Below are 27,894 nucleotides of genomic sequence, written 5' to 3'. Positions count from 1 at the left end.
AGAAAGCAAGTCAAGTGGTGTCTCGGGAGATAGAAACAGATCGATGTCCTTTTATCAGAACTGAGAAAAGTTACAATATAAAACAAAATGTTTCTAAGTTGCAGAGAAAGTAGGAAGGGTGATGGAAAGCAATGAAGATAAACAAGGTAAATGAAATAAATGGACATTCCATCAGTGAAGCGTATAGTGACATTTCTGGAAATAAGTAGCAGTGAATTCAACAATAATCCAAAAGTTTAAAAAAACTGCAGTTGTTAGAAATCCGAAATAAAACTAAATGGAGAAATAGTCAATAGTTCAGAATCCAAAGTTATTGACAATATTAGGTGTAATATTCTTGATGGGTAAATGTACAGTGTAGGATGGTAGTAAACTAACAAGCTTTTACCTGCTCAATCTGAGCTTCTATTTCACTGGCAATACTAACTCATGGTATGGTGAGACCTACCAAAGGAATTACTTTTTGTTTATGATTCCAAACGGCTGGACAATAGTTGCCTGTTCATGGGAGAGGTCATCAGTTGAAATAGCATAGGCTGTTTATCATTATATCTTAAACACAAATGAAAGATGGCATGGTGGTACAGAAGCCATATGGTATCCTATATCATCCTTATATTGCTCTCGTTAGCACATCTTCCCCAGCCAACAATGGGCTCTTATGGACTCCATCCTTTCTGAGGTCGTCTGAAGCCGGCCCTGACTTGTTCTCGCCTTTTCTCGCCTCCAGTTTCCCCCACCCCCATTCCCCCGCCCACTAACTCCATCTTTCAGCAGAAGTGGGTTCCGACCCGAAACATCACCTATTCCTTTCCTCCAGAGATGCTGCCTCACCCACTGAGTTGCTCCTGCCGCAAGGCTCAGTGCTGGGGCCGCAATTATTTACAATATAAATGATTTGGATGATGGAATGAGAAGTAACACTAGCAAGTTTGCAGATGACGCAAAGTTGGGTGGCAGTGTGAACTGCAAAGAGGATGTTTGGAGGATGCAGGGTGACTTGGACAGGTTGAGTGAGTGGGCAGATGCATGGCAGATGCAATATAATGTAGATAAATGCGAGGTTATCCACTTTGGTGGCAAAAACAAAGAGGCAGATTATTATCTCAATAGTATCAGATTAGGTAAAGGGGAAGTGCAACGAGACCTTGGTGTTCTTGTACACCAGTCACTGAACGTAAGCGTGTAGGTACAGCAGGCAGTGAAGAAAGCTAATGGCATGTTGACCTTCATAACGAGAGGATTTGAGTACAGGAGCAAGGAGGTGCTTCTGCTGTTGTATAGGGCCCCGGTGAGACCACATCTGGAGTATTGTGTGCAGTTTTGGTTTCCTAATTTGAGGAAGGACGTCCTTGCTATTGAGGCAGTGCAGCATAGGTTAATGGGGTTAATCCCTGGGAAGGAGGGACTGTCATATGAGGAAAGATTGGAAAGACTGGGCTTGTATTCACTGGAGTTTAGAAGGATGAGAGGGGTTCTTATGGAGACGTATAAAATTATAAAAGGACTGGACAACGTGGCGGCGCCTAACGGCAGCGGCTGACTAGCAGTCTGTCCGTCTTTTTTTTGTTGAGTGTCGGTGTTGGGATGATTTTTATATATATTTTTTTGGTTGTGTATGTGTGGGAGGGGGTGGTGGTGTGTGGGGGGTGGGTGTGGGTGGGTGGGTGTGGGGAACTTTTCTCTTCCTCACGGCGCGGGGTGCGGCTCGGCTGCGGGGCCTAACATCCCCCGGTGCGGCTCGGCTGCGGGGCCTAACATCCCCCGGTGCGGCTCGGCCGCTGGACTTTACATCACCCGGTGCAGCTCGGCTGCGGGGCTTAACACCGCCCGGTGCAACTCGGCTGCGGGACTTTACTTTACATCGCCCGGTGCAGCTCGGCTGCGGGGCTTAACACCGCCCGGTGCAGCTCGGCTGCGGGGCTTAACACCGCCCGGTGCAACTCGGCTGCGGGACTTAACACCGCCTGGTGCGGCTCGGCTGCGGGACTTTTCACCGCTGGTGCGGCTCGGCTGCGGGACTTAGCTGCGCAAGGCTTGGTCGCGGGCCTTTCATCGCCCGGTTCGGCCGCGAGACGTTTCAGCGCCCGGTGCGGGGACTGTGCGGGTCGGTCGGGGACGAGCTGTCTGTCCGTGGGCGTGGGGAAGAGAGGGGAAGTTTTGTTGCCTCCATCACAGTGAGGGGGTGTTTGGAGTCACTGTGATGGACGTTTGTGTTGGGGTCATGTGTCTTGTGTTCTTTTTTTTTTTTTCTATGACTGCTATGTAGTTTCGTTCGGTACTTCGGTACCGAACGACAAATAAAGCTCTGTTATACCTGTTATACCTGTTATACAAGCTAGATGCAGGAAAAATGTTCCCAAATGTTGGGGAAGTCCAGAACCAGGGGCCACAGTCTTAGAATAAAGGGGAGGCCATTTAAAACTGAGGTGGGGAGAAACTTTTTCACCCAGAGAGTTGTGAATTTGTGGGATTCCCTGCCACAGAGGGCAGTGGAGGCCAATTCACTGGATGAATTTAAAAGAGAGTTAGATAGACCTCTAGGGGCTCGTGGAATCGAGGGATATGGGGAGAAGGCAGGCACGGGTTGCTGATTGTGGATGATCAGCCATGATCACAATGAATGGCGGTGCTGGTTCGAAGGGCCAAATAAATGAATGAATGAATGAATTAATTAATTAATTAATTAATACGTTTATTGGCCAAGTATGTGCATATACGAGGAATGTGCCTTGGTGCTCAGCTCACAAATGACAACACAAACATACAGTTAACAATTAAGAATAATGCATAAACACATCCAAACAATAAGGATACAACATTACGGTCTAAACATGTGGGTGAAAATAAACCAGAGCAAAAAAGAGACTCCAGACTTGGCCTCCTCCTGCACCTATGTTTCTATGTTTCTATGTAAAATGGAGAGTGCTCATAATTCAGAACGCTCTGTCATAAGCGGCATGGTGCCACAAGAGGTAGAGTTGCTGCCTCAGCGGCAGAAACCCGGGTTCAATCCTGACTACGGGTGCTCCATGTACCGATTGTACGTTCTCCCCATGACCTCGTGGGTTTTCTCCTGGTGCTCTGGCTTCCTCTCACATTCCAAAGACGTGCAGGTTTGTAGGTTAATTGGCTTCTGTAAAAAAATGATCCCCAGTGTGTAGGGTAGAATTAGTATATGGGTGATCATGGTTAGCATGGTCTTGGCAGACGAAGGGCCTGTTTCCATGCTGTATCTCTAAAACTAAAACTAAAGTGGAGATAAAAGAGTGAAGCAGGCAACTAGATATGTATATTGAATTAAAAATGGATTGAAAGGTACAGAATGGAAACAGGCACTTTAGCCCAACCAAGTCCACGCCGACCTGTTCACTCTAGTTCTATGTTATCCCAACATCACATCCACTCTCTACACACTAAGGACAATTTACAGAGGTCAATTTACAGAGGCCGTGCGGCACGGTGGAGCAGCGGTAGAGTTGCTGCCTTACAGCGAATGCAGCGCCGGAGACTCAGGTTCTATCCTGACTATGGGCGCCGTCTGTACGGAGTTTGTACGTTCTCCCCGTGACCTGCGTGGGTTTTCTCCGAGATCTTCAGTTTCCTCCCACTCTCCAAAGACGTACAGGTATGTAGGTTAATTGGCTGGGCAAATGTTTAAAAAAATTGTCCCTAGTTGGTGTAGGATAGTGTTAATGTGCGGGGATCGCTGGGCGGCGCGAACCCGGTGGGCCGAAGGGCCTGTTTCTGCGCTGTATCTCTAAATCTAAAAAAAAAAATCTAAACCTACAAACAGGCACATCTTTGGAATGTGGGAGGAAACTAGAGCACCTGGAGGAAACCCACACGGTCACAGGGAGAACGTGCAAACTCCACACAGACAGTCGCCGAGGCCAGAATCTAAACCCGGGTCTCTGGCGCTGTGAGGCAGCGGCTTACCAGAGGCTGCACCATTTTGCAGCCGGAGAGGAAACAATCTGAAGAACTAAGAGAAAGGGGCAGGAGAATGAGTCAGAGTAAATTGAAAGATAGAAAACTGGCGATGTGAGGAATCTGAAGTAGAAACTGAAACAGCTGGAGGTTCTCATTCTGAATAGATTGCTCTCCAAGATAATGACACAGAGTCAGTTAGTGGAATGGTTTCTGATGCTACCATGATTCTATAACACTATCTCAACAAGATTCTGCACTGCCCATTATGACTCATGTCCCACTTAAATGAAAATTATTTAAGGATTTCAAAGCACTTTACCAAACTAGAAATATAGGAGCAACGATAAAAAAGGAATAAAACTAGCAGACAGTGGAATATGAACTGAGCGTTGAGATTACTGTAAGAAGTGATTAAAACTTTACACGTTAAAGTTTAGAAATACAGTGTGAAAACATGCCCTTTGGCCCATTCGAGTCAGTGCCGACCAGCAACCACCAAGTACACTAACCTACACACCAGGGGCAATTTTTACAACTTACCGAAGCCAATTAACCTACAAACCTGTTTATTCACAAAATGCTGGAGTAACTCAGCAGGTCAGGCTTCACAAAATTTTCTTAACCTACAAACCTGTACGTCTTTGGAGTTTTGGAGGAAACCAGAGCACCCGGAGAAAACCCATGCGGTCACAGGGAGAACGTACAAACTCTGAACTGACAGGATCGAGGTCAGGATCGAACCCGGGTCTCTAGTGCTGTAAGGCAGCAACTCTACTGCTGTGCCACTGTGCCGCCCAATGTTATGTGAAGGAGTAATGAAGCATTCATTCATTCATTCATTCATGAAGGTGGCACAGTTAAGGTGGATCATTTGATTTTGAATGAATGAATGAATGAATGAATAATGAATGAATGAATAATGAATGAATGAATTAATGAATGAATAAGTTTATTGGCCAAGTATGTGCATATACAAGGAATGTGCCTTGGTGCTCACAAATGACATCACAAACATACAGTTAACGATTAAGAATAAAGCATAACCACATCAAAACAATAAGGATACAACATTACGGTCTAAACATGTGGGTGAAAATAAACCAGAGCAAAAAAGAGACTACAGACTTTTGGTTATTGAGTAGAACTACTACTCGTGGGAAAAAAAGCTGTTTTTATGTCTGGCTGTGGCTGCTTTGACAGTCCGGAGTCGCCTTCCAGAGGGAAGTGTTTCAAAGAGTTTGTGGCCAGGGTGAGAGGGGTCAGAGATGATCTGCCCGCTCACTTCCTGGCCCTTGCAGTGTACAGATCGTCAATGGGGGGAAGGTTGCAGCCAACAACCTTCTCAGCTGTGCGAACGATCCATTGCAGCCTCTGGATATCATGCTTGGTGGCTGAGCCAAACCAAACCATGATGGAGAAGGTGAGGACGAACTCAATGATAGCAGTATGGAATTGGACCATCATTGCCTGTGGCAGATTGTGTTTCCTCAGTTGGCGCAGGAAGTACATCCTCTGTTGGGCCATTTTGACTGTGGAGTCGATTCTGGAGTAACTCAGCGGGTCAGGCAGCATCTCAGGAGAGAAGGAATGGGTGACGTTTTGGGTCGAGACCGTTACTAATCAAAAATCTATCATTCCCCGCTTTAAAAATAACCAATGACTTAGATTTGCCACCCTCCAAATAAAGAAATTCCTGCTCATCTCCTTTCGAAAGGTATGTTCTTTTATTCTGAGGTTGTACCCTCTGGTCCTAGACTCTCCCACAAGTGGAAACATCCTCTCTGCATTCGCTCTATCCAGGCCTTTCACTATTCGGTATGTTTCAATGAGGTCCCCCCTCACCCTTCTACACTCCAGCGAGTACAGGCCCAGTATGAATGCTCGAATGCTCTTCACATGTTAACCGAATCATCCCCAGGTTCATTCTACATCTTAACCAGCTGAACCTCTTATAGAGGAGCAAATAATGTGCATCTAGGTACATCAACAATGACTTGGCTTACTATTACACAATGAACAGAATCAATCCTTTTCATATATTTATTTTGAATAGTTATTAATTAATTCCAGGACAATATATTTATTCAAAGAACAATAGAAAAGTTCCACACTGATTCCGTTTTAATCCTTTAATGGTGAATATTTATCCTTTTTATAAATCTTAATTCGGATTTAATTATCAATAAATATTTTCGCTGTGCAGAAAGGAACTGCGGATGATGGGTTACACCAAAGATAGGCATAAAATGCTGGAGTATCTCAGCGGGTCAGGCAGCATCTCTGGAGAGAAGGTGTCTGAAGAAGAGTCTCGACCCGAAACGTCACCCATTCCTTCTCTCCAGAGATGCTGCCTGACCCGCTGAGTTACTCCAGCATTTTGTGTCTGTCTTTAAAATATTCACTGCCTTTTGCTGATTGTGTTTTTTATTTTGTGTAATACTTTACAATTACAAAGTGCAAACTAAATAATCCAACTAAGGCTGGAAATGGTAATTTCGTTCATTGGGGGGAGGCCATCTCTCCAGTGACTTCACGTGTCCTAAATTATTTCATCTTTCTTCCTTGAGGGATCCATTTTTAATCGCGCAGCGCAGTGGAGGTTTTCCCAAACCCACAGCCTGCACATTAATGAACCTGCCCCCCTGCCTCACCTTCTAATCTCCCGGCAAACATGTGTGGCCCGAGGGTAAAATGTTTCTGCTTGTACTTTAAGACCAACTGCTAACTAATGGTTCCAACAGAGTGTTCTTCAAATGCTCGGAGATTTGATGCCGCCATTCACAGAATTTAATTTACCAATTTGACGTATGCAATCTGCCAGTGGAGTTATTAAATTGCCTGCTTTCGCTGTAGTAGGTTGTTTTCGTATTGATTCCTTGCTTTGCATTTAATGGAAATTATATTTCTGGCAGTGAGGTGATTTGCTTCCATTTCCCTCCCATTGAAGCTTGAACAGACAAACACTGGTGGAGGCTGAGAGGCTGGTTTGAGAAAGCCTAACGTGTAGGAAGGAACTGCAGATGCTGGTTTACACTGAAGATGGACACAAAATGCTGGAGTAACTCAGTGGGGCAGGCAGCATCTCTGGAGAGAACGGATGGGTGATGTTTCGGGTCGAGACCCTGCTTCACCCACTCCTTCCCTCCAGAGGTGCTGCATGTCCCGCTGAGTTACTCCAGCATTTTGTGTCTATCTTTTGAGAAAGCCGAATGCAGGGAAGGGCAAAACTGTGAAGGGCAAAATGGCCTGGCTGTGTGTGTAAGAATTACATGTCAGCCATTGAGAATAATTGATAAAGGCGCTCGGTAATCAATACAGCTCCGTGAATTCCACTTACACAGCCACCCGGGTTTATCGTGTTTCATCTGTGTCGATTGTCAGGCAAACACATTTTTCAACAGAGCTACCTATCACAAAGACTTAGACTGTTTGAGTTCACCTTCGTAGCAGCCGTTCCACACAGAGTGTTTGGTCTTGCGGATACGACCTGCTTTGTTTTTCTCTTCCGAAGAAGGGTCTCGACCTGAAACGTCACCCAGTCCTTCTCCCCCGAGATGCTGCCTGACCCGCTGAGTTACTCCAGCATTTTGTGTCCACCTTTGCTTTTCTCTTCCTTGGTTGCCTAACCGACTTTGAAGAGATCACTCTGTTTTCTATTTTTATTTTAGTGTACTTATATGTATGTGATCAAATTGACTGAATAGTTTTCTTCATTTCAACCTTTTTTTCGAGATACCTTGCAACTTTTCTACTGCATTATCACCAAAGTGTGAGCTGTGAGACTTTCTTGTGAAGTCAGGTCATTCTTGTCCCCCACCCCCATCCCTCATTCGCGTCCTCTTATTCTCTTTCATGTGGTGTTAGCACCTATTGAATTACCGATTACGTTTCCTAAGGCTCTAATCAAAATCGACGTGTCAGTCGCAAAGAATTAATGCTTATATGTCATTGTCAGATGTACAGTTCCTCATTAACACTGCTTTGTGTAAACAGGGCCAAAGAATTTCAATAATGGCACCATTGCATTTATTAAACATCCATAAGTCAAAGCATTTAGCTTAGGCACAAGGGACCGCACATGCTGGTTTACAAACAAAAACATGAGTTACTCAGCAGGTCAGGCATTATCTCTGGAGGTCATCAATGCACCTCCTCTAACCTTATCTACTGTATTTGGTGCTCCCAATGTGGCCTCCTTTACATCGGCAAGACCAAGCATAGACTAGGCGACTGTTTCGCCGAACACTCGCACTTAGTCTACCATGGCTCGCTGGCATTCCCGATTGCTAATGATTTCAACTCCCCTTCCCATTCCAATACTGACCTTTCTGTCCTGGGCCTCCTCCACTGTCAGGGTGAGGCCACACGCAAACTGGAGGAACAGCACCTCACATTCCACTTGGGCAGCTTACGACCCAGAGATATGAACATTGAATTCTCCAACTTGTAGGAAACTATCCTACCAACAAGACCCCCCTCCCCTCCCTACTTGAGCCCCACTTGGGTGCGTACCCTTTTCTCCCTTTCCCATCTCCCTTGAATTTGGACAGGTACATGGATGGGAAAGGGAGATGGGCCAAGTCAAGAGTGGTTTATTAACCATATAACCATATAACAATTACAGCACGGAAACAGGCCCGTTCGGCTCTACCAGTCCATGCCGACCACTTTCTCTGACCTAGTCTCACCTACCTACTCTCAGACCATAACCCTCCAATCCCCTCCCATCCATATACCTATCCAATTTACTCTTAAATAATAAAATCAAGCTTGCCTCCACCACTTCCACCGGAAGCTCATTCCATACAGCCACCACCCTCTGAGTAAAGAAGTTACCCCTCATGTTACCCCTAAACTTTTGTCCCTTAATTCTGAAGTTATGTCCCCTTGTTGGAATCTTCCCCACTCTCAAAGGGAAAAGCCTATCCACGTCAACTCTGTCCGTCCCTCTTAAAACTTTAAAAACCTCTATCAAGTCCCCCCTTAACCTTCTACGCTCCAAAGAATAAAGACCCAACCTGTTCAACCTCTCTCTGTAGCTTAAGTGCTGAAACCCAGGCAACATTCTAGTAAATCTCCTCTGTACCCTCTCCATTTTGTCGACATCCTTCCTATAATTTGGCGACCAGAACTGCACACCATACTCCAGATTCGGCCTCACCAATGCCCTGTACAATTTTAACATTACATCCCAACTTCTATATTCGATGCTCTAATTTATAAAGGCAAGCATACCAAACGCCTTCTTCACCACCCTATCCACATGAGATTCCACCTTCAGGGAACAATGCACAGTTATTCCCAGATCCCTCTGTTCCACTGCATTCCTCAATTCCCTACCATTTACCCTGTACGTCCTATTTTGATTTGTCCTACCAAAATGCAGCACCTCACACTTATCAGCATTAAACTCCATCTGCCATCTCTCAGCCCACCCTTCCAAAAGGCCCAAGTCTCTCTGTAGACTTTGAAAATCTACTTCATTATTAACTACATTATTGTCATATATCCTGAAGTGGAACAATTCAATTCTTGTTTACAGCAGCACCACAGATATGTAAAGAGAGTATTCTGTAAAACCCATAACAAACAACAACAACAAACAAGCAAAAACGTTTATGTCTATGTCTATATCTATGCTCAGAGCCTATTTGGAGGTTGTAGTGTTTAATATCCTGGTGGTTGTAGGGAAGAAGCTGTTCCTGAACCTGGACGTTACAGTTTTCAGGCTCCTGTACAGTACCACCTTCCCGATGGCAGGAGTGAAATTAGTGTATGAACAGGGTGGTGTGGGTCTCTGATGATGCAGGCTGCCGTCTCCTGTAAATCCCTTCAATGGTGGGGAGATCAATACCCTTGATGGACTGGACAGCGTTCACCACTTTTTGCAGACTTCTTCATTCCTGGACATTCGAGTTGCTGAACCAGGCCGTGATGCTCTCTACTGTACACCTGTAGACGTTCAAGAGAGTATTCGTTGACATACTGAATCTCCTCAACCTTCTAAGGAAGTAGAGACATTGATGGGCTTTCCTGGTGCTGTGTCCAGGACACATTTTCAGAGAACTTCAAATGCGGCCAGGTGGAAGATGAGGCATCTTGATTAGCATGGACAAGTTGGGCCGAAGGGCCTGATTCTGTACTGTATGATTCTATGACTGTATGACTCTAGGATTACTATAGAGTAATCGTAGACCAAACAGTCTCTTGTATTTTAAGATTGTAATGGGCCCTCCATGTTGTTTTGATTATGGAACGAAAATAACTCTGTCTCTGTCTTGAGAATTGAGTAGTCTTTGTGGGACGTTTGGACTCGCTTCAATTACTTGACTATTGCCAGGATTGTCACTGAGATTTTTCACATGCGTAAAACCTTGTTGTTTGTAAAAAAATTCCGTGAGCATTTTACACTGAGTCCATTGATGTTTCTATATGTCATTTTGTGAAAGTAGCGAATAGTTAACCTGCGCCGAAAGGCACAATCAGAGGCCTCAAACATCAATTGATATAATGATCAAAGATCATTTCATTGTGAGAAAAATACTTTCACATCTTAAACCCAATATTCCAGGAATTTCAGTCCATCATTGAGCTGGAATAAATGACAAGCCATCATAACTAAACAGACAATTCAGTGTGAAGTGGAGAGGCTTTATAGAATTTTGTTACATTAAATGGCTGCTTCTTAAAATGGCATTAATATTATAGACAATAGACAATAGGTGCAGGAGTAGGCCATTCAGCCCTTCGAGCCAGCACCGCCATTCAATGCGATCATGGCTGATCACTATCAATCAGTACCCCGTTCCTGCCTTCTCCCCATACCCCCTCACTCCGCTATCCTTAAGAGCTCTATCCAGCTCTCTCTTGAAAGCATCCAACGAACTGGCCTCCACTGCCTTCTGAGGCAGAGAATTCCACACCTTCACCACCCTCTGACTGAAAAAGTTCTTCCTCATCTCCGTTCTAAATGGCCTACCCCTTATTCTTAAACTGTGGCCCCTTGTTCTGGACTCCCCCAACATTGGGAACATGTTATCTGCCTCTAATGTGTCCAATCCCCTAATTATCTTATATGTTTCAATAAGATCCCCCCTCATCCTTCTAAATTCCAGTGTATACAAGCCCAATCGCTCCAGCCTTTCAACATACGACAGTCCCGCCATTCCGGGAATTAATCTAGTGAACCTACGCTGCACGCCCTCCATAGCAAGAATATCCTTCCTCAAATTTGGAGACCAAAACTGCACACAGTACTCCAGGTGCGGTCTCACCAGGGCCCGGTACAACTGTAGAAGGACCTCTTTGCTCCTATACTCAACTCCTCTTGTTACGAAGGCCAACATTCCATTGGCTTTCTTCACTGCCTGCTGAACCTGCATGCTTCCTTTCATTGACTGATGCACTAGGACACCCAGATCTCGTTGAACTCCCCCTCCTCCTAACTTGACACCATTCAGATAATAATCTGCCTTTCTATTCTTACTTCCAAAGTGAATAACCTCACACTTATCTACATTAAACTGCATCTGCCATGTATCCGCCCACTCACACAACCTGTCCAGGTCACCCTGCAGCCTTATTGCATCTTCCTCACAATTCACACTACCCCCCAACTTAGTATCATCTGCAAATTTGCTAATGGTACTTTTAATCCCTCCGTCTAAGTCATTAATGTATATCGTAAATAGCTGGGGTCCCAGCACCGAACCTTGCGGTACCCCACTGGTCACTACCTGCCATTCCGAAAGGGACCCATTTATCCCCACTCTTTGCTTTCTGTCTGTTAACCAATTTTCTATCCATGTCAGTACCCTACCCCCAATACCATGTGCCCTAATTTTGCCCACTAATCTCCTATGTGGGACCTTGTCGAAGGCTTTCTGAAAGTCGAGGTACACCACATCCACTGACTCTCCCTTGTCAATTTTCCTAGTTACATCCTCAAAAAATTCCAGTAGATTTGTCAAGCATGATTTCCCCTTCGTAAATCCATGCTGACTCGGAACGATCCCGTTACTGCTATCCAAATGCTCAGCAATTTCGTCTTTTATAATTGACTCCAGCATTTTCCCCACCACTGATGTCAGACTAACTGGTCTATAATTACCCGTTTTCTCTCTCCCTCCTTTCTTAAAAAGTGGGATAACATTTGCTATCCTCCAATCCACAGGAACTGATCCTGAATCTATAGAACATTGAAAAATGATCTCCAATGCTTCCACTATTTCTAGAGCCACCTCCTTAAGTACTCTGGGATGCAGACCATCAGGCCCTGGGGATTTATCAGCCTTCAGTCCCATCAGTCTACCCAAAACCATTTCCTGCCTAATGTGGATTTCCTTCAGTTCCTCCATCACCCTAGGTTCTCCAGCCCCTAGAACATTTGGGAGATTGTGTGTGGGATATCTAATATAAACTGTGTGAGGTGGACACTGTGTAGCTTTATTTGGTTGAAAGCTTTTTGTTGTAGTTCTTGGATTACATCCTACGAATAAGTTGGCACTATTGTGCTTGAATGTGCTTTCATTTTGCATCTGCAGTCGGGAGAAAGGTATAGGAGTCTAAAAACTGTGACCTCCAGGGTCAGGAACAGCTTTAGTTTAGTTTAGAGATACAGTGTAGAAACAGGCCTTTCGGCCCACTGCCAGCACCGACCAGTGGACCCTGCCCGTTAACACTATTCTACACACACGAGGGACAATTTACAATATTACCAAAGCCAATAAACCTACAAACCTGCACGTCTTTGGAGTGTGGGAGGAAACCGGAGCTCCTGGGGGAAACCCACACAGGTGACGGGGAGAACGTGCAAACTCCATACAGACAGCACCCGTAGTTAGGATTGAACCTGGGTCCCTGGCGCTGCGTGGCAGCAACTCTACCGCTGCACCACTGTGCCGCCCAACAATCAACGCCCGCTTCTTCCCAGCAATCATCAAGCTCTTGAACACGACACAACAGCAACTAGATGACATGTGGAGGAAGGAACTACAGATGGTTTAAACCGAAGATAGACACAAAATGCTGGAGTAACTCAGCGGGACAGGCAGCATCTCTGGAGAGGAGGAATGGGTGACGTTTTGGGTCGAGACCCTTCTTCAGACACTTGACCCGAAACGTCACCCATTCCTTCTCTCCAGAGATGCTGCCTGCACTGCTGAGTCCAGCATTTTGTGTCTACCAACTAAACTACAAACTGCTTTGGTTGAGCAAGGAACCTCGGGTTTTTGTTTTGCATTTAAAAAAAAGAACCTATTGAAACTTCTTTTGTTTGTTGTGTTATCTAATTTCATTGTTCTGTTTTGGGACATATGATAATTAAACACTCTTGCCTCTTAATTCTTGACCCTTGACTCTCTTGACTTTTAGTCAATGGTCAATGGTTTCTACGTTATCACATGCTCCAAGATACAGTGATTTATTTTTTTTTGTATACATATCAGCAAGACTATCACCATACATAAGCACGATCCCCCGGTTAGTACAGAAGGTAAAGAGCAGCCCACTGAGCCCATATGCAGGAGGTGCCATTTTAGCAACATGATATAGTCCCAGTTGCAGCTGGCTGCAAAGGACCGTTGCAGCAACCACCTCCATTCTGGTCATCCCACGAGCCTTCGTCCCTCTCCTCGCCCGGCCCTCTTCATCCCTTGTTCCCTGGGGGCTCCTCCCGCATCCAACTTTGAGGCACGGGAGATAAGATGCCCCAGTTCTTACAGGGCAGAAACAGACTATCCAATGCAATTCTTCAAGCGCCTTGAAGATCTCCTGAAATGTAGTGGTTTACAGAAAGATAGCTGAGGGTCAGTTTCAATAAACAATAGACAATAGACAATAGGTGCAGGAGGAGGCCATTCGGCCCTTCGAGCCAGCACCGCCATTCAATGTGATCATGGCTGATCATTCTCAATCAGTACTCCGCTCCTGCCTTCTCCCCATACCCCCTGACTCCTCTATCCTTAAGAGCTCTATCCAGTTCTCTCTTGAATGCATTCAGAGAATTGGCCTCCAAGAATTCCACACCTTCACCACTCTCTGACTGAAAAAGTTTTTCCTCATCTCAGTTCTAAATGGCCTACCCCTTATTCTTAAACTGTGGTTTCAACATCAACCAGCTCTCTCGGTGGCTTTTCTCACTGGTGACGGGTTCTTTGAAGGTCAGGTGAAATTAGTAGAAACTAAGATCCATAAAAATTCATTACACTGATCAAGATATTGTCAACCATCAATCAATCTGCTCCGGCAAACTATAACCAAACGTATTGCTTTGCACTTTTGCTAAATAGCTTTTGGCAGCAGTAGAATTGCAGCAGAATATACTGCACATTTTTGAAGATGAAAAATGGCTTCTCCACGACACATTTTATTGCAATAGTACCTTTCCAAAGATAGAAAACCAGGGAAACTAAATAACCCTTCCCAGAGACGGAAAACCATGCAAACTAAATAAAAAGATCTAAATGTGTAGGAAGGAACTGCAGATGCTGGTTTACACCAAAGAAAGACACACAAATGCTGGAGTAACTCAGCGGGTCATGCAGCATCTCTGGAGAGAAGAAATGGGTGATGTTTCAGCTCGAGACCCTTCATCGTCCGATGAAGCGACTCGACCTGAAATGTCACCTATTCCTTTTCTCCAGAGATGCTGCCCGACCTGCTGAGTTACTCCAGCATTTTGCGTCTATAAAGATCTAAATATAGTTTGACATGACCAATGATGGGCCAAATATTGCAGCTATAATGGTGTGAGACTGTTAATCTTTGGCATAATTATAGTGTGAAACTGGCAACAACTTTGGGATTTCGCACATGCAAAGTTTAGTATGAGATCCCATTGTTACTGCAAGTAAGTCTTTCTCAGCCTTGTTTCGAAGCCAATTACCCCAGGACTGAGAGGAGGTATCATATACAGTTCTGATCACCACACAACAGGAAGCCGTGGTAGCAATAGAGATTTTAGATTTTTAGATTTTAGATTTAGAGATACAGCGCGGAAACAGGCCCTTCGGCCCATCGTGTCCGCGCCGCCCAGCGATCCCCGCACACTAACACTATCCTCCACACATTAGGGACAATTTTTACATTTTACCCAGTCAATTAACCTACGTACCTGTAAGTCTTTGGAGTGTGGGAGGAAACCGAAGATCTCGGAGAAAACCCACGCAGGTCACGGGGAGAACGTTCAAACTCCGTACAGACGGTGCCCCTAATCAGGATCGAACCTGAGTCTCCGGCGCTGCATTCGCTGTAAGGCAGCAACTCTACCGCTGCGCCACCGTGCCGCACAGGATTCACCAGGATGTTGCTTGGAATGGAGGGTTGTAATTATGAGGACAGATCGGGTGGAATATGATTATTCCCACTGGAATATGGGATTCTGATGGGGTCACCTTATAGAGGTTTACCAAGTTATGAGGGTATAGATAGGATAAATTAAGTCTTTTTCCCCAGGCAGGAGGAGTCTAAAATACGTTGACACAGGGTTAAGATGAGAGGAGAAAAACTTCAAGGAAATCTTGTGGAGTGGCGGAGTTGCTGCCTTACAGCGCCAAAGACATAGATTCCATCCTGACTACGGCTGCTCTCTGTATGGAGATTGTACGTTCTCCCTGTGACTGCGTGGGTTTCCTCCAGGTGCTCCGGTCTCCTCCACACCCCAAACACGTGCAGGGTTGTAGGTTAATTGGCTTCGGCAAAATTGTAAACTGTCCCTAGTGCGCGTAGGATAGTGCAACTCGACTTCTGCCCTCAAACTCAGCAGTATCTCTTATCTTAAGATCAATAATTTTAAGTTTGTGGTTCGTTAATTCTTCAGATAAACATTAAAAAAATAGAATGGAAATTAACGAAATAACGAAATAACGAAATTAATGTGTTATTTTTGAAAGGTTTGTTTGTAAGAGTTCTTCTGCTGATTTCATCGTCTACTTATGTCTACATCCTTATTTAGCAGCAATGGCTTGAGGTTTGCGATGTCCATCCTTCTTGCAGTTCTGATGAACGGTCAATGATCACAAGATTGACGTTTTTTTTTCTTTCTCCATAGATCAGTCAGAATATTTCCATCGTTTCCATCAGAGTTGAAGACAGGCTTCAGATTTCCTGCATCTGCGCTGTTTGATTCATTACTTATTTAACTAAACTTTTTGTCACCTCTTCCATCAACTCCATTTTTAACTCGGTGTCAACTTTTCATTAATTATGTGAGATACCGTGCAAAGGTTCAGTTTAGTTTAGCGATCCAGCCTGGAAATAGGTCTGTTAGTCCTCTGAGTCCACACCGGTCATCGATCACCCCACTTACACTCGTTCTGTCAGTCTGAAGAAGGGTTCCGACCCAAAACATCACCTATTCTTTTTTCTCCAGAGATGCTGCCTGGCCCATTCCAGCATCTTGTGTCTATCTTTGGTATAAAACAGCATCTGCAGTTCCTTCCTGCACTATTTCTATGTTATCCCACTTTCCGATCCACTCCCTACACACTGGAGGCCATTTTACGGAAGCCAATTTACCAATAATCCCACATGTCCTCGGGACAACGGGAGGATGCCAGAGCGCCCCGAGGAAACCCACGAGGTCACAGGGAGAACGTGCAAAATCCACACAGATAGCACCCAAGATCAGGATCGAACCCGGGTCTCTGGCGCTGTGAGGCAGGGAGTGGATCAGAAAGTGGGATAACGTAGAACTAGTGTAGGAAGGAACTGCAGATGCTGGTTTATACCAAAGATAGACACAAAATGCTGGAGTAACTCAGCTGTGCCACTGTGCTGCCCAGGGTTATTACATGGAAGGCATCATTGGGATTAGATTAGGAACAAAACCTCTTTACTGTGCCTCAGTACAAGTGACAATAAACTAAACTCAACTCAATTATGCAACTTGTGAAAGGGTTTGGTGGTAATGGGTTTGCTGTTCGTGGCGAAGCATCCTGAGCTGTTCGAAGGCCATTATTGTAATTTTGACTTAGTTGTACTGTGAGTAACGACGTTGCTTCCACTGTTGGAGCACGGGCACAGCCTGTGTTCAGTCAGTCACACAGTGCACTAACTATCTGAAGCGACAAGCTTTCAGTTTAAACAAGGACGATTTGCATTCAGTGAATCCAGTTTAGGTGTGGGAATGGGGCTAACTGTACTCATATAGAGAATGGAACTAAGTCTTGATTTATAAATGGGGGCCAAAATATTCCATATGGCATGGAATTGAAGGATTAGGATATTTAGATTAGTTTGGAAATACAGCACAGAAACAGGCCCATTGGCCCACTAAGTCCGTGCCACCCAGCGATCACCCTGTACACTTGCACCATCCCACACACTAGAGACAATTTACAATTTTCAATCGAATCCAAATTAACCTACAAGCCTGTACGTCTTTGGATTGTGGGAGGAAACCGGAGAAAACTCTTGTGGTCATGGGGAGAACGTGCAAATCCCATACAGACAGCACCCGTAGTCAGGATCGAACCTGGGTCTCTGGCGCTGTCAGGCAGCAACTCTACCGCTGTGCCACCGTGCCTCCCCGACCACTTATTCAGTTTGGCACTGTCACAATGAGCAGAGATAGACTATGGGCAGTGGGTCATGTGATGTGCATGGATACCATTAAACATGGAACATGAACACAGCTTGAGCAGAAATGCAACGATCATCTGGATTTTAAGCAAATGTAGGAAAGAGATGGAAGGCTAACAAGGACAAAGAAATGGAGGAGTGTAAGAACAAGAGGGGCAAAGGTTGCTGAAGGAACGCCCTATTGTAGCTCCAGTGTGCCAGTGGGCCGCAGCCTGTCGAGGGGAGCCTCCACCGAACTCGACCATGCTCATCCCCGACCACCCGAGGAGGAGCCACCGGCGACGACGGACACAGGGCCGTGTGGTCGATCGGGCCGAGAAAGGGCTGCAGAGTCGGGCTGAGGTGGACGGGCCACACCGCCGAGGACAAAGAGGGACCCAGTGGGGAGGGGAGAGGGTCACACACATTCACACGCACACACGCGCACGCGCACACACCGCCGAGGACAAAGAGGGACCCAGTGGGGAGGGGAGAGGGACACTCACACTCACACACACACACACACACTCACACGCGCACACAAGCCATGAACAAGGAGGAACCCAGTAGGGAGGGGAGAGAGGGTCACACACACTCACACACACACACACACACACACACACACTCACACGCGCACACAAGCCATGAACAAGGAGGAACCCAGTGGGGGAGGGGAGAGAGGGACACTCACACTCACACACACACACGCGCGCGCGCGCACACAAGCCATGAACAAGGAGGGACCAACATGACTCCGATTGGCGCCAGACACATGGCAACTCTTTTGTGTACTTTGTGTGTGGTATGCAAAAACAAAGACTTTCACTGTACCTAGGTACGTGACAATAAAGTATCATTGGGCTGAATCCTCAGGCTAGCCTTATTATGGGAACGCGATGGAGAATGGACAAAAATAAACAAATTCCTGTTGCAACTATGGGTCTACAAATTTGAATCTGCCTCTGGTACAATCTTCCCTCTGCAAGCTATTTTAGTTATGGCTTTAATAATATCATGTACTTGGTGGTAAGAAACACATACTTATAGCTCATGGCACAGGAAGGTAAATGACACTCTTGGAGTTGCATTTCAGATCCAACAATAAACCCAAGGGATCTTTACCCCATGCTTGGATTGTAAGTAGGGAGCATATAAAAAAAACTGAAAACATTACACATTCTGCACAGTTGAAGGTGAATGGCATTAACAAAGCCCTCATCAGGAGATCAGTCACTGTGTGAAGTGCCAGTGGAATGAATTACTGCCCTCTCCAGCCAGTACAGCAAGATTGTAAAGCATTTCGGGGCAACTATTGGTCATTGAGCTGTCAAACAACACATATTATGCATTAGTCTGGTTTAATGGAACTGACTCTGGTCTTTCTTGAAAGACTGGGAATGGTAATAGGCTATTAAGAAAAATCAATTTAAAGAAATGTGCTGACAGGATTGTAAAGACATTTACTACTTCTAATATTTTTATGTAATTGTTTCATAAATGAAAAAGTCTCCTATTGCTGCACATACAAATAGCTATTTCTAATGAAATGCATCTTTTTGGGCAGCTACTTGAAGCACACTAGAGAATTGCATTGGGCTATGCGTGAATAAGAAGAGTTTCAGTACCCATGGATTCACACGCTCTTTTTCCCCATTTGTTTGCCTTTAATGCTCCAAAACATTTCGATAACATCTTTGTAATGAACAATCTGACCTGATAAATTCCTCAACCTCTTAAATAAAATTATTTCGCATCAACCATTTGTCTAAATTTGTAGACCTGTCTCTTAAAATTGAGAAGCAACAGTCTGCCACCCAATGGACTCCAGTCATCCAGGTTACTGTAGCGTACAAATATTAAGTCTTTCACCTTGTATATTTTGAGTAAAGTAATTTCACTCGTCATCTATCAAAATCAATAAATGTTTTTATTATTTCCGGGACTATGTGATTTAAGATACAATTTATATGAATCTATCGAGTTCGATCCCGACCTTGGGCGCTGTCTGAGTGGAGTTTGCACGTTCTCCCTGTGAACACGTGGGTTTTCTCCAGGTGCCCTGGTTTCCTTCCACATCCCAAAGACGTGCGGGTTTGTAGGTTAACTGGCCTCTGTAATTGGACTCTGGTGCATAGGGGATGGATACAAAAGTGGTATAACATAGAACTAGAGCGAATGGGTGCTCGATGGTCGGCATGGGCTCGGTGGTCTGAAGTGCCTGTTTCTAAGCTGTAACGGTAGCGCAGCGGTAGAGTTGCTGCTTTACAGCTATTGCAGCGCCGGAGACTCAGGTTCGATCCTGACTACGGGTGCTGCACTGTAAGGAGTTTGTACGTTCTCCCCGTGACCTGCGTGGGTTTTCTCCGAGATCTTCGGTTTCCTCCCACACTCCAAAGACGTACAGGTATGTAGGTTAATTGGCTGGGTAAATGTTTTTAAAAAATTGTCCCTAGTGGGTGTAGGATAGTGTTAATGTACGGGGATCGCTGGGCGGCACGGACTTGGAGGGCCGAAAAGGCCTGATCCGGCTGTATATATATGATATGATATGATATGATACACTAAACAGTCCCATCCGTGATCCTGGACAATCAAAGTGAAGGTGCAGGAAACAGATGAACTGAGGTAGGTGATGGGACAAACAATTATATTGGCAATGATGGATGAGTGCGGTCTGAAGCTTATCTTGGGGACAATTTGTCTCGAAAGTTGTGAACAATCTGATGTGGCTGCAAACAGATACAAGTGAGATGTGGAGTCGGCAGCAATGGAAAAGAGTTTGCAACAGGGAGTGAAGGTTGTAGCTTTGATCTTCCCAGTATTTGGTTGGACGGGGATGACGGAGTTTTCCTTGAAGCAGTTGGAGACAGTAGACAGTTGGTTGGAAATGCTGATGAAGAATGTGGCCAGACAATGCTCTGTGATATTTAGGATAAATAAGTTCATAGGTGATAGGAGCAGAATTAGGCTATTCGGTCCATCTACTCCGCCTTTCTCAGTATCAATACAGCTAAGCTACTGAATTAAATAAACTACATCGATTTTAAACTCTCAAAAATCCCAGCTTCTAGCACAACCCTCAGTATTTAACCTCTCTCTCATTTGACCTTAACCAGCTGTAATATAAAATCACCTGTTGCAAAGGAAATCGTGTCCTAACTGCCCTGAAGTTAAAGTATAGATTGGGCTCCAAACTGTGATTTTGGAGTTGCATCAAATTGTGCCTTACTAAAAAAATAAAACCCAGGGAAAAACTCAGTCAACTATGATTATTTATTGTGTTTCATATCTCATACTCCGCTTCTTCAGAATAGACAATAGACAATAGGTGCAGGAGGAGGCCATTCGGCCCTTCGAGCCAGCACCGCCATTCAATGTGATCATGGCTGATCATTCTCAATCAGTACCCCGTTCCTGCCTTCTCCCCATACCCCCTGACTCTGCTATCCTTAAGAGCTCTATCCAGCTCTCTCTTGAATGCATTCAGAGAATTGTCCTCCACTGCCTTCTGAGGCAGAGAATTCCACAGATTCACAACTCTCTGACTGAATTTTTTTTTCCTCATCTCAGTTCTAAATGGCTTACCCCTTATTCTTAAACTGTGGCCCCTTGTTCTGGACTCCCCCAACATTGGGAACATGTTTCCTGCCTCTAACGTGTCCAACCCCTTAATAATCTTATACGTTTCGATAAGATCTCCTCTCATCCTTCTAAATTCCAGTGTATACAAGCCTAGTCGCTCCAGTCTTTCAACATATGATAGTCCCGCCATTCCGGGAATTAACCTAGTAAACCTACGCTGCACGCCCTCAATAGCAAGAATATCCTTCCTCAAATTTGGAGACCAAAACTGCACACCGTACTCCAAGATTGAGGAGATTCCATGTGTCTACGAATAGTCTACTTAATGTCTACAGGTGTACAGCACACTGACTGGCTGCATCATGGCTTGGACCGGCAACTCTAACGCCCAGGAATGAAGATTACAGAGAGCGGTGTTGGGCACTACCTGATCGATCGTAGGTACTGATTTCCCCATCACCGAAGGGATCTGCAAGAGACACTGCCTCAATAAGGCAGCCAGCATCATCAGAGACTCACACCACCCTGGCTCAACTCTCATTTTGCCCCGACCATCAGGAGCCTGAGAACCAGGACCACTAGTTTCAAGAACGGCTTCTTCCCAACAACCATCAAGTTCTTGAGCACTGTCAAAAATAAATTGCAAAGCTTCAACAAGGCAGCAGGGGGATAAGAACAGGTGGAGTGCCCAAAAATATGCTCAAAGTCCTCTTCATGTGTCATAATAATACTGTGATTTAAAGAAGGTTGAAACTGAGCATGTGTACCTAGCACTAACTGCAGTCGACTTTTGTCAGGTTCTGTTCTCCGTCGTCAAAGGACAAATGGCGATCGTGAAACTATAAATAGAGGTTGGAAGGGTAACAGGACATCTGCTTATCCGTAGTGGGGCTGGAATAGGGCTGGGTTTACTGATCTGTGCTTTTCGGAGATGAATGATTTATAATTGTTATAAGGCCATTCAGAAAAAGGAAAAATGCTTATGTGCCCGCTACAGTAAACAACGGAACAAAGGAGAATTCTGTGTAGAAGGAGCAGATGAATCGGCGAGCAATCTCCTCGATTGATCCAAGTGATCATTATATTTGACGCTCTTAAATAATGTCTTGTTTGCCTTGCCCAATCTTTGTAGTGTGTTTTAAAGTTTTCTTTAACAGCACCAACTCCAGCAACTTTGAACTTCTATGGCCAGTCTTTAGTTGCACAAAGCATTATAATTTTTGTACTTGTATTACAGTTACTAGTTTATTGATTTTTTTTTAAAACTACATATTATCTGTGTGTTAATGCATTTACAGACCTGTTATGCTGCTGCAAGGAAGAATTTCCTTGTTCTGTTAATGGTACATATGACAATTGAGTATGGGCGGGATGGTGGAAGTGCCAGAGACCTGAGTTCAACCCTGACTATGGGTGCTGTCTGTTCGGAGGTTGTACACTTTTCCCGTGATGCACATGGGTTTTCTCCGAGATCTTCTGTTTTCTCCCACATTTCAAAGACGTAACTTGTTAACTGGCTTGGTGTAAATGTAAGATTGTTCCCTAGTGTGTGTAGGATAGTGTTAATGTGCAGGGATCGCTGGTCAGTGCAGACTCGGTGGGCCGAAGGGCCTGTATCTGCACGGTACCTCCAAACTAAACTAAAAAGGCACGCTTGACTTTTGATATTTGACTGGAAGAATTTAATGATCATAGAAAACTCGAAAAGTAACTGTTCATTTATTTGTTATTAGATTTTAAATTCAAAATTGATGCTTTTCTAGCAGACGTTAATTAGTTTGGAGAAATCAATGAGTCTTTTCCTAGCATGTGATAACATTATACATGGTGCTGATTAAATGAATAATAAATTAAAGCAGCCACAGATATCATTCGTGGTGTACTGCACAATAGGTACTAATGGATCCTCTTTTATTTACACACCGGGAAATAAATCCTATTTTTATAAATTCACAAGTTTTTACCTACTAGGAGCAGAATTAGGCCAACAAGTCTACTCCGCCATTCAATCATGGCTGATCTATCTCTCCCTCCTAACCCCATTCTCCTGCCTTCTCCTCACAAACCCTGACACCCATACTAATCAAGAATCTGTCAATCTCCGCCTTATAAATATCCATTGTCTTGGCCTCCACAGCCGTCTGTGGCAATGAATTCCACAAACTCACCACCCTCTGACTAAAGAAATTCCTCCTCATCTCCTTTCTGAAGAAGGGTCTTGACCCGAAACGTCGCCCATTCCTTCTCTCCTGAGATGCTGCCTGACCTGCTGAGTTACTCCAGCATTTTGTGAATAAATACCGTCGATTTGTACCAGCATCTGCAGTTATTTTCTTACACTTTCCTAAGGTGCGTCCTTTTATTCTGAGGCTATGGCCTCCGGTCCTAGGCTCTCCCACTAGTGGAAACATCCTCTCCACATCCACTCTATCCAGGCCTTTCACTATTGGGTAAGTTGCAATGAGAAACCCCCTCATAAGATACCCTGTGGATACCTTGTAAAAAACTAAAGGCAGGGTTTTTTTTCTTGGTATCCAAATATTATGAGAACTAAATACAACCAACACTACATCATCTTCAGGTCACAAACATTTGCTTTGGCAAATTTTTACAAATGCTGAATATTGTCTTGCAGATGAAAGCCTTCATTTAAATAACCGTTTCACAATGGAGATGAAGTTCAATAGAACCTGAACGAGTATTAGGTTTATTATGGAAATTGTATCTCGGTCTCATATTTCAGTACAAAAAAAGAAAGCCTTTATGAAATTTCAATCTTTTTATTGTTTCCCTTAATGTCGAAGGCAGAGGATAGGTTATGTTTAATGGGAATAATTTACATACAATCTACATACATATTGCAATGTATGGCTAATTAAGCTTGCAAGGCCGCTCTCTGTTTATAACCATTTTCTGTATGAACCAACAGATGGTCACATTACTTACCACTGTGTCTATGATCTCTTTTAGGGATCTATTGATGCAATTCTGCTCAGCTCACTACATGAATAACAATTAATTATTTTCTTTGATCAATTAAAATTGCAATCCGGTCAATCACCGTTATTAAGCAAGGGATGATAAATCGAAAGTTTAATGTGATTTAATTGAAATAAATAGTGCATGCTAATGGACTAATGTTTATGAGGAGAATCAAAGGAATGGAGATGGAGGGCAAGGACAACGGGGGTCAGTTCTGACCTGGCATCTTTTTATTTAGAGTCCAGGAACTGCAGATGCAGGTTTACCAAAAAAAGACACAAAGTGCTGGAGTAACTCAGTGGGTATGGCAACATCTCTGGAGAACATGGATAGTTTGAAGAAGGCCACTGACCCGAAACGTCATCTATTCATGTTCTCCAGAGATGCGTAGGAAGGAACTGCACATGCTGTTTGCAAGAAGGTCTCGACCAGAAACGCCACCTATTCCTTTTCTCCAGAGATGCTGCCTGACCCGTTGAGTTGCTCTTTGTGACTTTTGCTGCTCTCTTCCGTAGTTTGGTGCTAAGTGTTAATTTGTCTCCGTCGCCTCTCTTCTCTTTGACGATACCGGCTCACTGACCCATTGAAACATTCCTCAATGTAGTCAGCCCAATTTCTCCAGCAATTGCCGCCGGGGAGCTTGTCAGATGCCTCATTAAAATCCACACACACCGATTGAAATGCGCTATCCTCCTTGCTACCTCAAATAAAATGCAATTCTCAGTCAGACACGACCTTCCCATAATAAATCCATGTAGGCTGTCTTTGATTGATCCATACCTTTCTAAACGACGATTAATACTGTCTTTCAGAGTCTTTTTTCCAATAACTTGTCCAGCACCAAATATAGGCTGTCCAACCTGTAAATACTTGATCTATCCCTTTCTTCCCCCCTTTTTAAACAACCGTTAAAATGTTTGCTTCTTTCCAGTCCTCTGACGCCCTTCCATAGCGGAGCGAATCTGAAATGAATGTCAGACACTGCTTTACACTTCCTTTGTTCTTACCACCTGGGGATATGTTTCATTCAGTCTGGTGATTTATCTAACTTCACAGATTCTAAACCTCTTCATACGCCAGCCCTCTCTCTGTTGATCTTATCCACTATTTCACACTTCCCCTCATCTACAGTGTCTGCTTTGGCCCAATCTTTGATCAAGACAGGAACAGTATTAATTTAAATCCATGCTTATCTGTTCTGCCTCTCTGGAGGATATCCTTTGGCTTCCAAGGGGCAGAACCAATCTTTAATTACTTCTTTGCTTTTTAAATAAGTAAAGAAAGTTTGGGTTTTCCTTGAGTTGATTTTTAGTGTTTATACTTCACCTTTCTAATTTCTATATTCACGTTTAACCCTGAGATTTCTATGCCCCTGTCCCCTTTTTTTCAATCTTGTGCCCTATTTATCTGTCATAATCTTCCCAATTTTGCCTTTTCCTATCTCACATATTCCTTGAAAAGCAAACACTTCTAGATTTAGGATTTCTCACTCTTTTGGTGTTGTAAGTATATATTTTTGGAACATTTATTCATCTGTTTAGAAGGGTCCCGTTGATCTTGGACAGGTTTGTCTTCTTATAAATGCAAGCAGTTCATTTTTGCACTAAAGCAGAGATGTGGGAATGGTTTTTTCCCACGTGCATGCTTTTAATGGAGACCCAAGAGACTGCAGATGCTGGAATCTTGAGGAAAAATCAAACTGCTGGGGGAACTATCGTGGGTTAGTCAGCATCTGGGGAGGGAAATGGACAGACGCATTTTAGCTCAGACTGAAGAAGGGTTGTGACTCAATACGTCATCTGTCCATTTCCCTCCTGATGCCTAACCCACTGAATAAATGCAGCACTTTGCCTTTTACAGCACACTTTTAGCCTTGGGTCCACCATTTCCTTTTCCACAGCCATACTAAGTGTAACTGAATTATGTTTGGACTCCCTAATTCCTTCCTACCGATGTTTCTATGTAAAAACTTATCGCTTAACATAACACAACACATAACACCATAACACAACCATAACACAATAAGGCATAGGGGTAGAATTAGGCCATTCGGCCCATCGAGTCTACTCCACCATTCAATCATGGCTAATCTCTTTTTCCCTCTCAACCTCATTCTCCTGCCTTCTCCCCATAACCTTTGGCACTCTTACTGATCAAGAACCTATCAATCTCCGCTTTAAAAATGCCCAATGACTTGGCCTCCACAGCCAAGTGGCAATGAATTTCACAGAGTCAACATCCTCTGGCTAAAGAAATTGCTCCTCATCTCCATTCTAAACGTCCCAACCCCAATCTCCTGCCTTCTCCCCATAAACATTTGACGCCCTTGCTAATCAAGATTAGAACCATTTATCAATGTGAATTAAATATGATTTCAGTGAAATAAAATGTGTGCAATTTAGAATTAACGCTTCTTAGTCTTGTTGCAATTTCCAATTTTCTAGTTCCTATGTTTTAAATTATAACAGATATATTTTTTGCATTTCATATGCCTGCATAATAACTTCTTAACTTGTTACTATGTTCCAAATGATAAGCAAGATTCCTTAATAGAGTCATCTATGACTATAGTCATACAGTGTGGAAGAAGGTCCTTCAGTCCAACTTACCAACGCCAACCAACATGTCCCATCTACACTAATCTCACCTGCCTGTGTTTCATCCATATCCCTCTAAACCTATCCTATCTTTGTACCCGTCAAAATGTGGTTTTAAATGCGTTGATAATAGCAGCCTCAACTACCTCTTCTGGCAGCTCATTCCATGTACTTACCACCCTTTGTGTAAAAAGGTTGCCTCTCAGGTTCCTATGAAATCTTTCCCCCCTCATCTTAAACCTGTGCCCTCTGCTTCTTGATTCCCCTACTCTGGGTAAAAATAATCTGTGCACTGTCCCCTGGTGTGCTGCAAAAAAGAAAGTCCAAGCCTGCTCAACCTCTCCCGAGAACTCAGGGCCTCAAGTCCTGGCAACATTGTCGTAAATCTTTTCTGCACCTGTTCCAGCTTAACAGCATCTTTCATAAAACGGGGTGACCAAAACTGATGTCTTGTTTAACTGTAACATGGCCTCCCATCCTCTTTACTCAATATTCTGAGCGATAAAGCCAATGTGCCGAAAGCCTTCTCGACCACCCTATCTACTTGCGACACCGCTTTTAGCGAATGATGTGCCTGGACTCGTAGACCCCTCTGCTAGGGATGAGGCCAGTTCATTGGCTATATTTAAGAGGGAGTTAGATGTGGCCCTTGTGGCTAAAGGGATCCGGGGGTATGGAGAGAAGGCAGGTACAGGATACTGAGTTGGATGATCAGCCATGATCATATTGAATGGCGGTGCGTACAGGCTCGAAGAGCCGAATGGCCTACTCCTGCACCTATTTTCTATGTTTCTATGTTTCGACAACACTTCCCAGAATCCTGCCATTCACCGTGTAGATCCTGTCCTCATTTGACTTCCTCAAAATGTAACACCTTGTACTTTTCTTGATTAAACTCCATTCCTCAGCCCACCTGCCCAACCAATCAAGATCCTGCTGCAATTTTTGACTTCGCTATCAACAATACTACCTATCTCGTAACATAGTTATTTAATATCATTCACAATTTGAACCAATAGACAATAGACAATAGGTGCAGGAGTAGGCCATTCAGCCCTTCGAGCCAGCACCGCCATTCAATGCGATCATGGCTGATCACTCTCAATCAGTACCCCGTTCCTGCCTTCTCCCCATACCCCCTCACTCCGCTATCCTTAAGAGCTCTATCCAGCTCTCTCTTGAAAGCATCCAACGAACTGGCCTCCACTGCCTTCTGAGGCAGAGAATTCCACACCTTCAC

Source organism: Rhinoraja longicauda, chromosome 25 (assembly GCF_053455715.1).
Source record: "Rhinoraja longicauda isolate Sanriku21f chromosome 25, sRhiLon1.1, whole genome shotgun sequence".
NCBI classification, from domain to species: domain Eukaryota; kingdom Metazoa; phylum Chordata; class Chondrichthyes; order Rajiformes; family Arhynchobatidae; genus Rhinoraja; species Rhinoraja longicauda.
Note: the sequence above shows the minus strand (reverse complement) of the source record.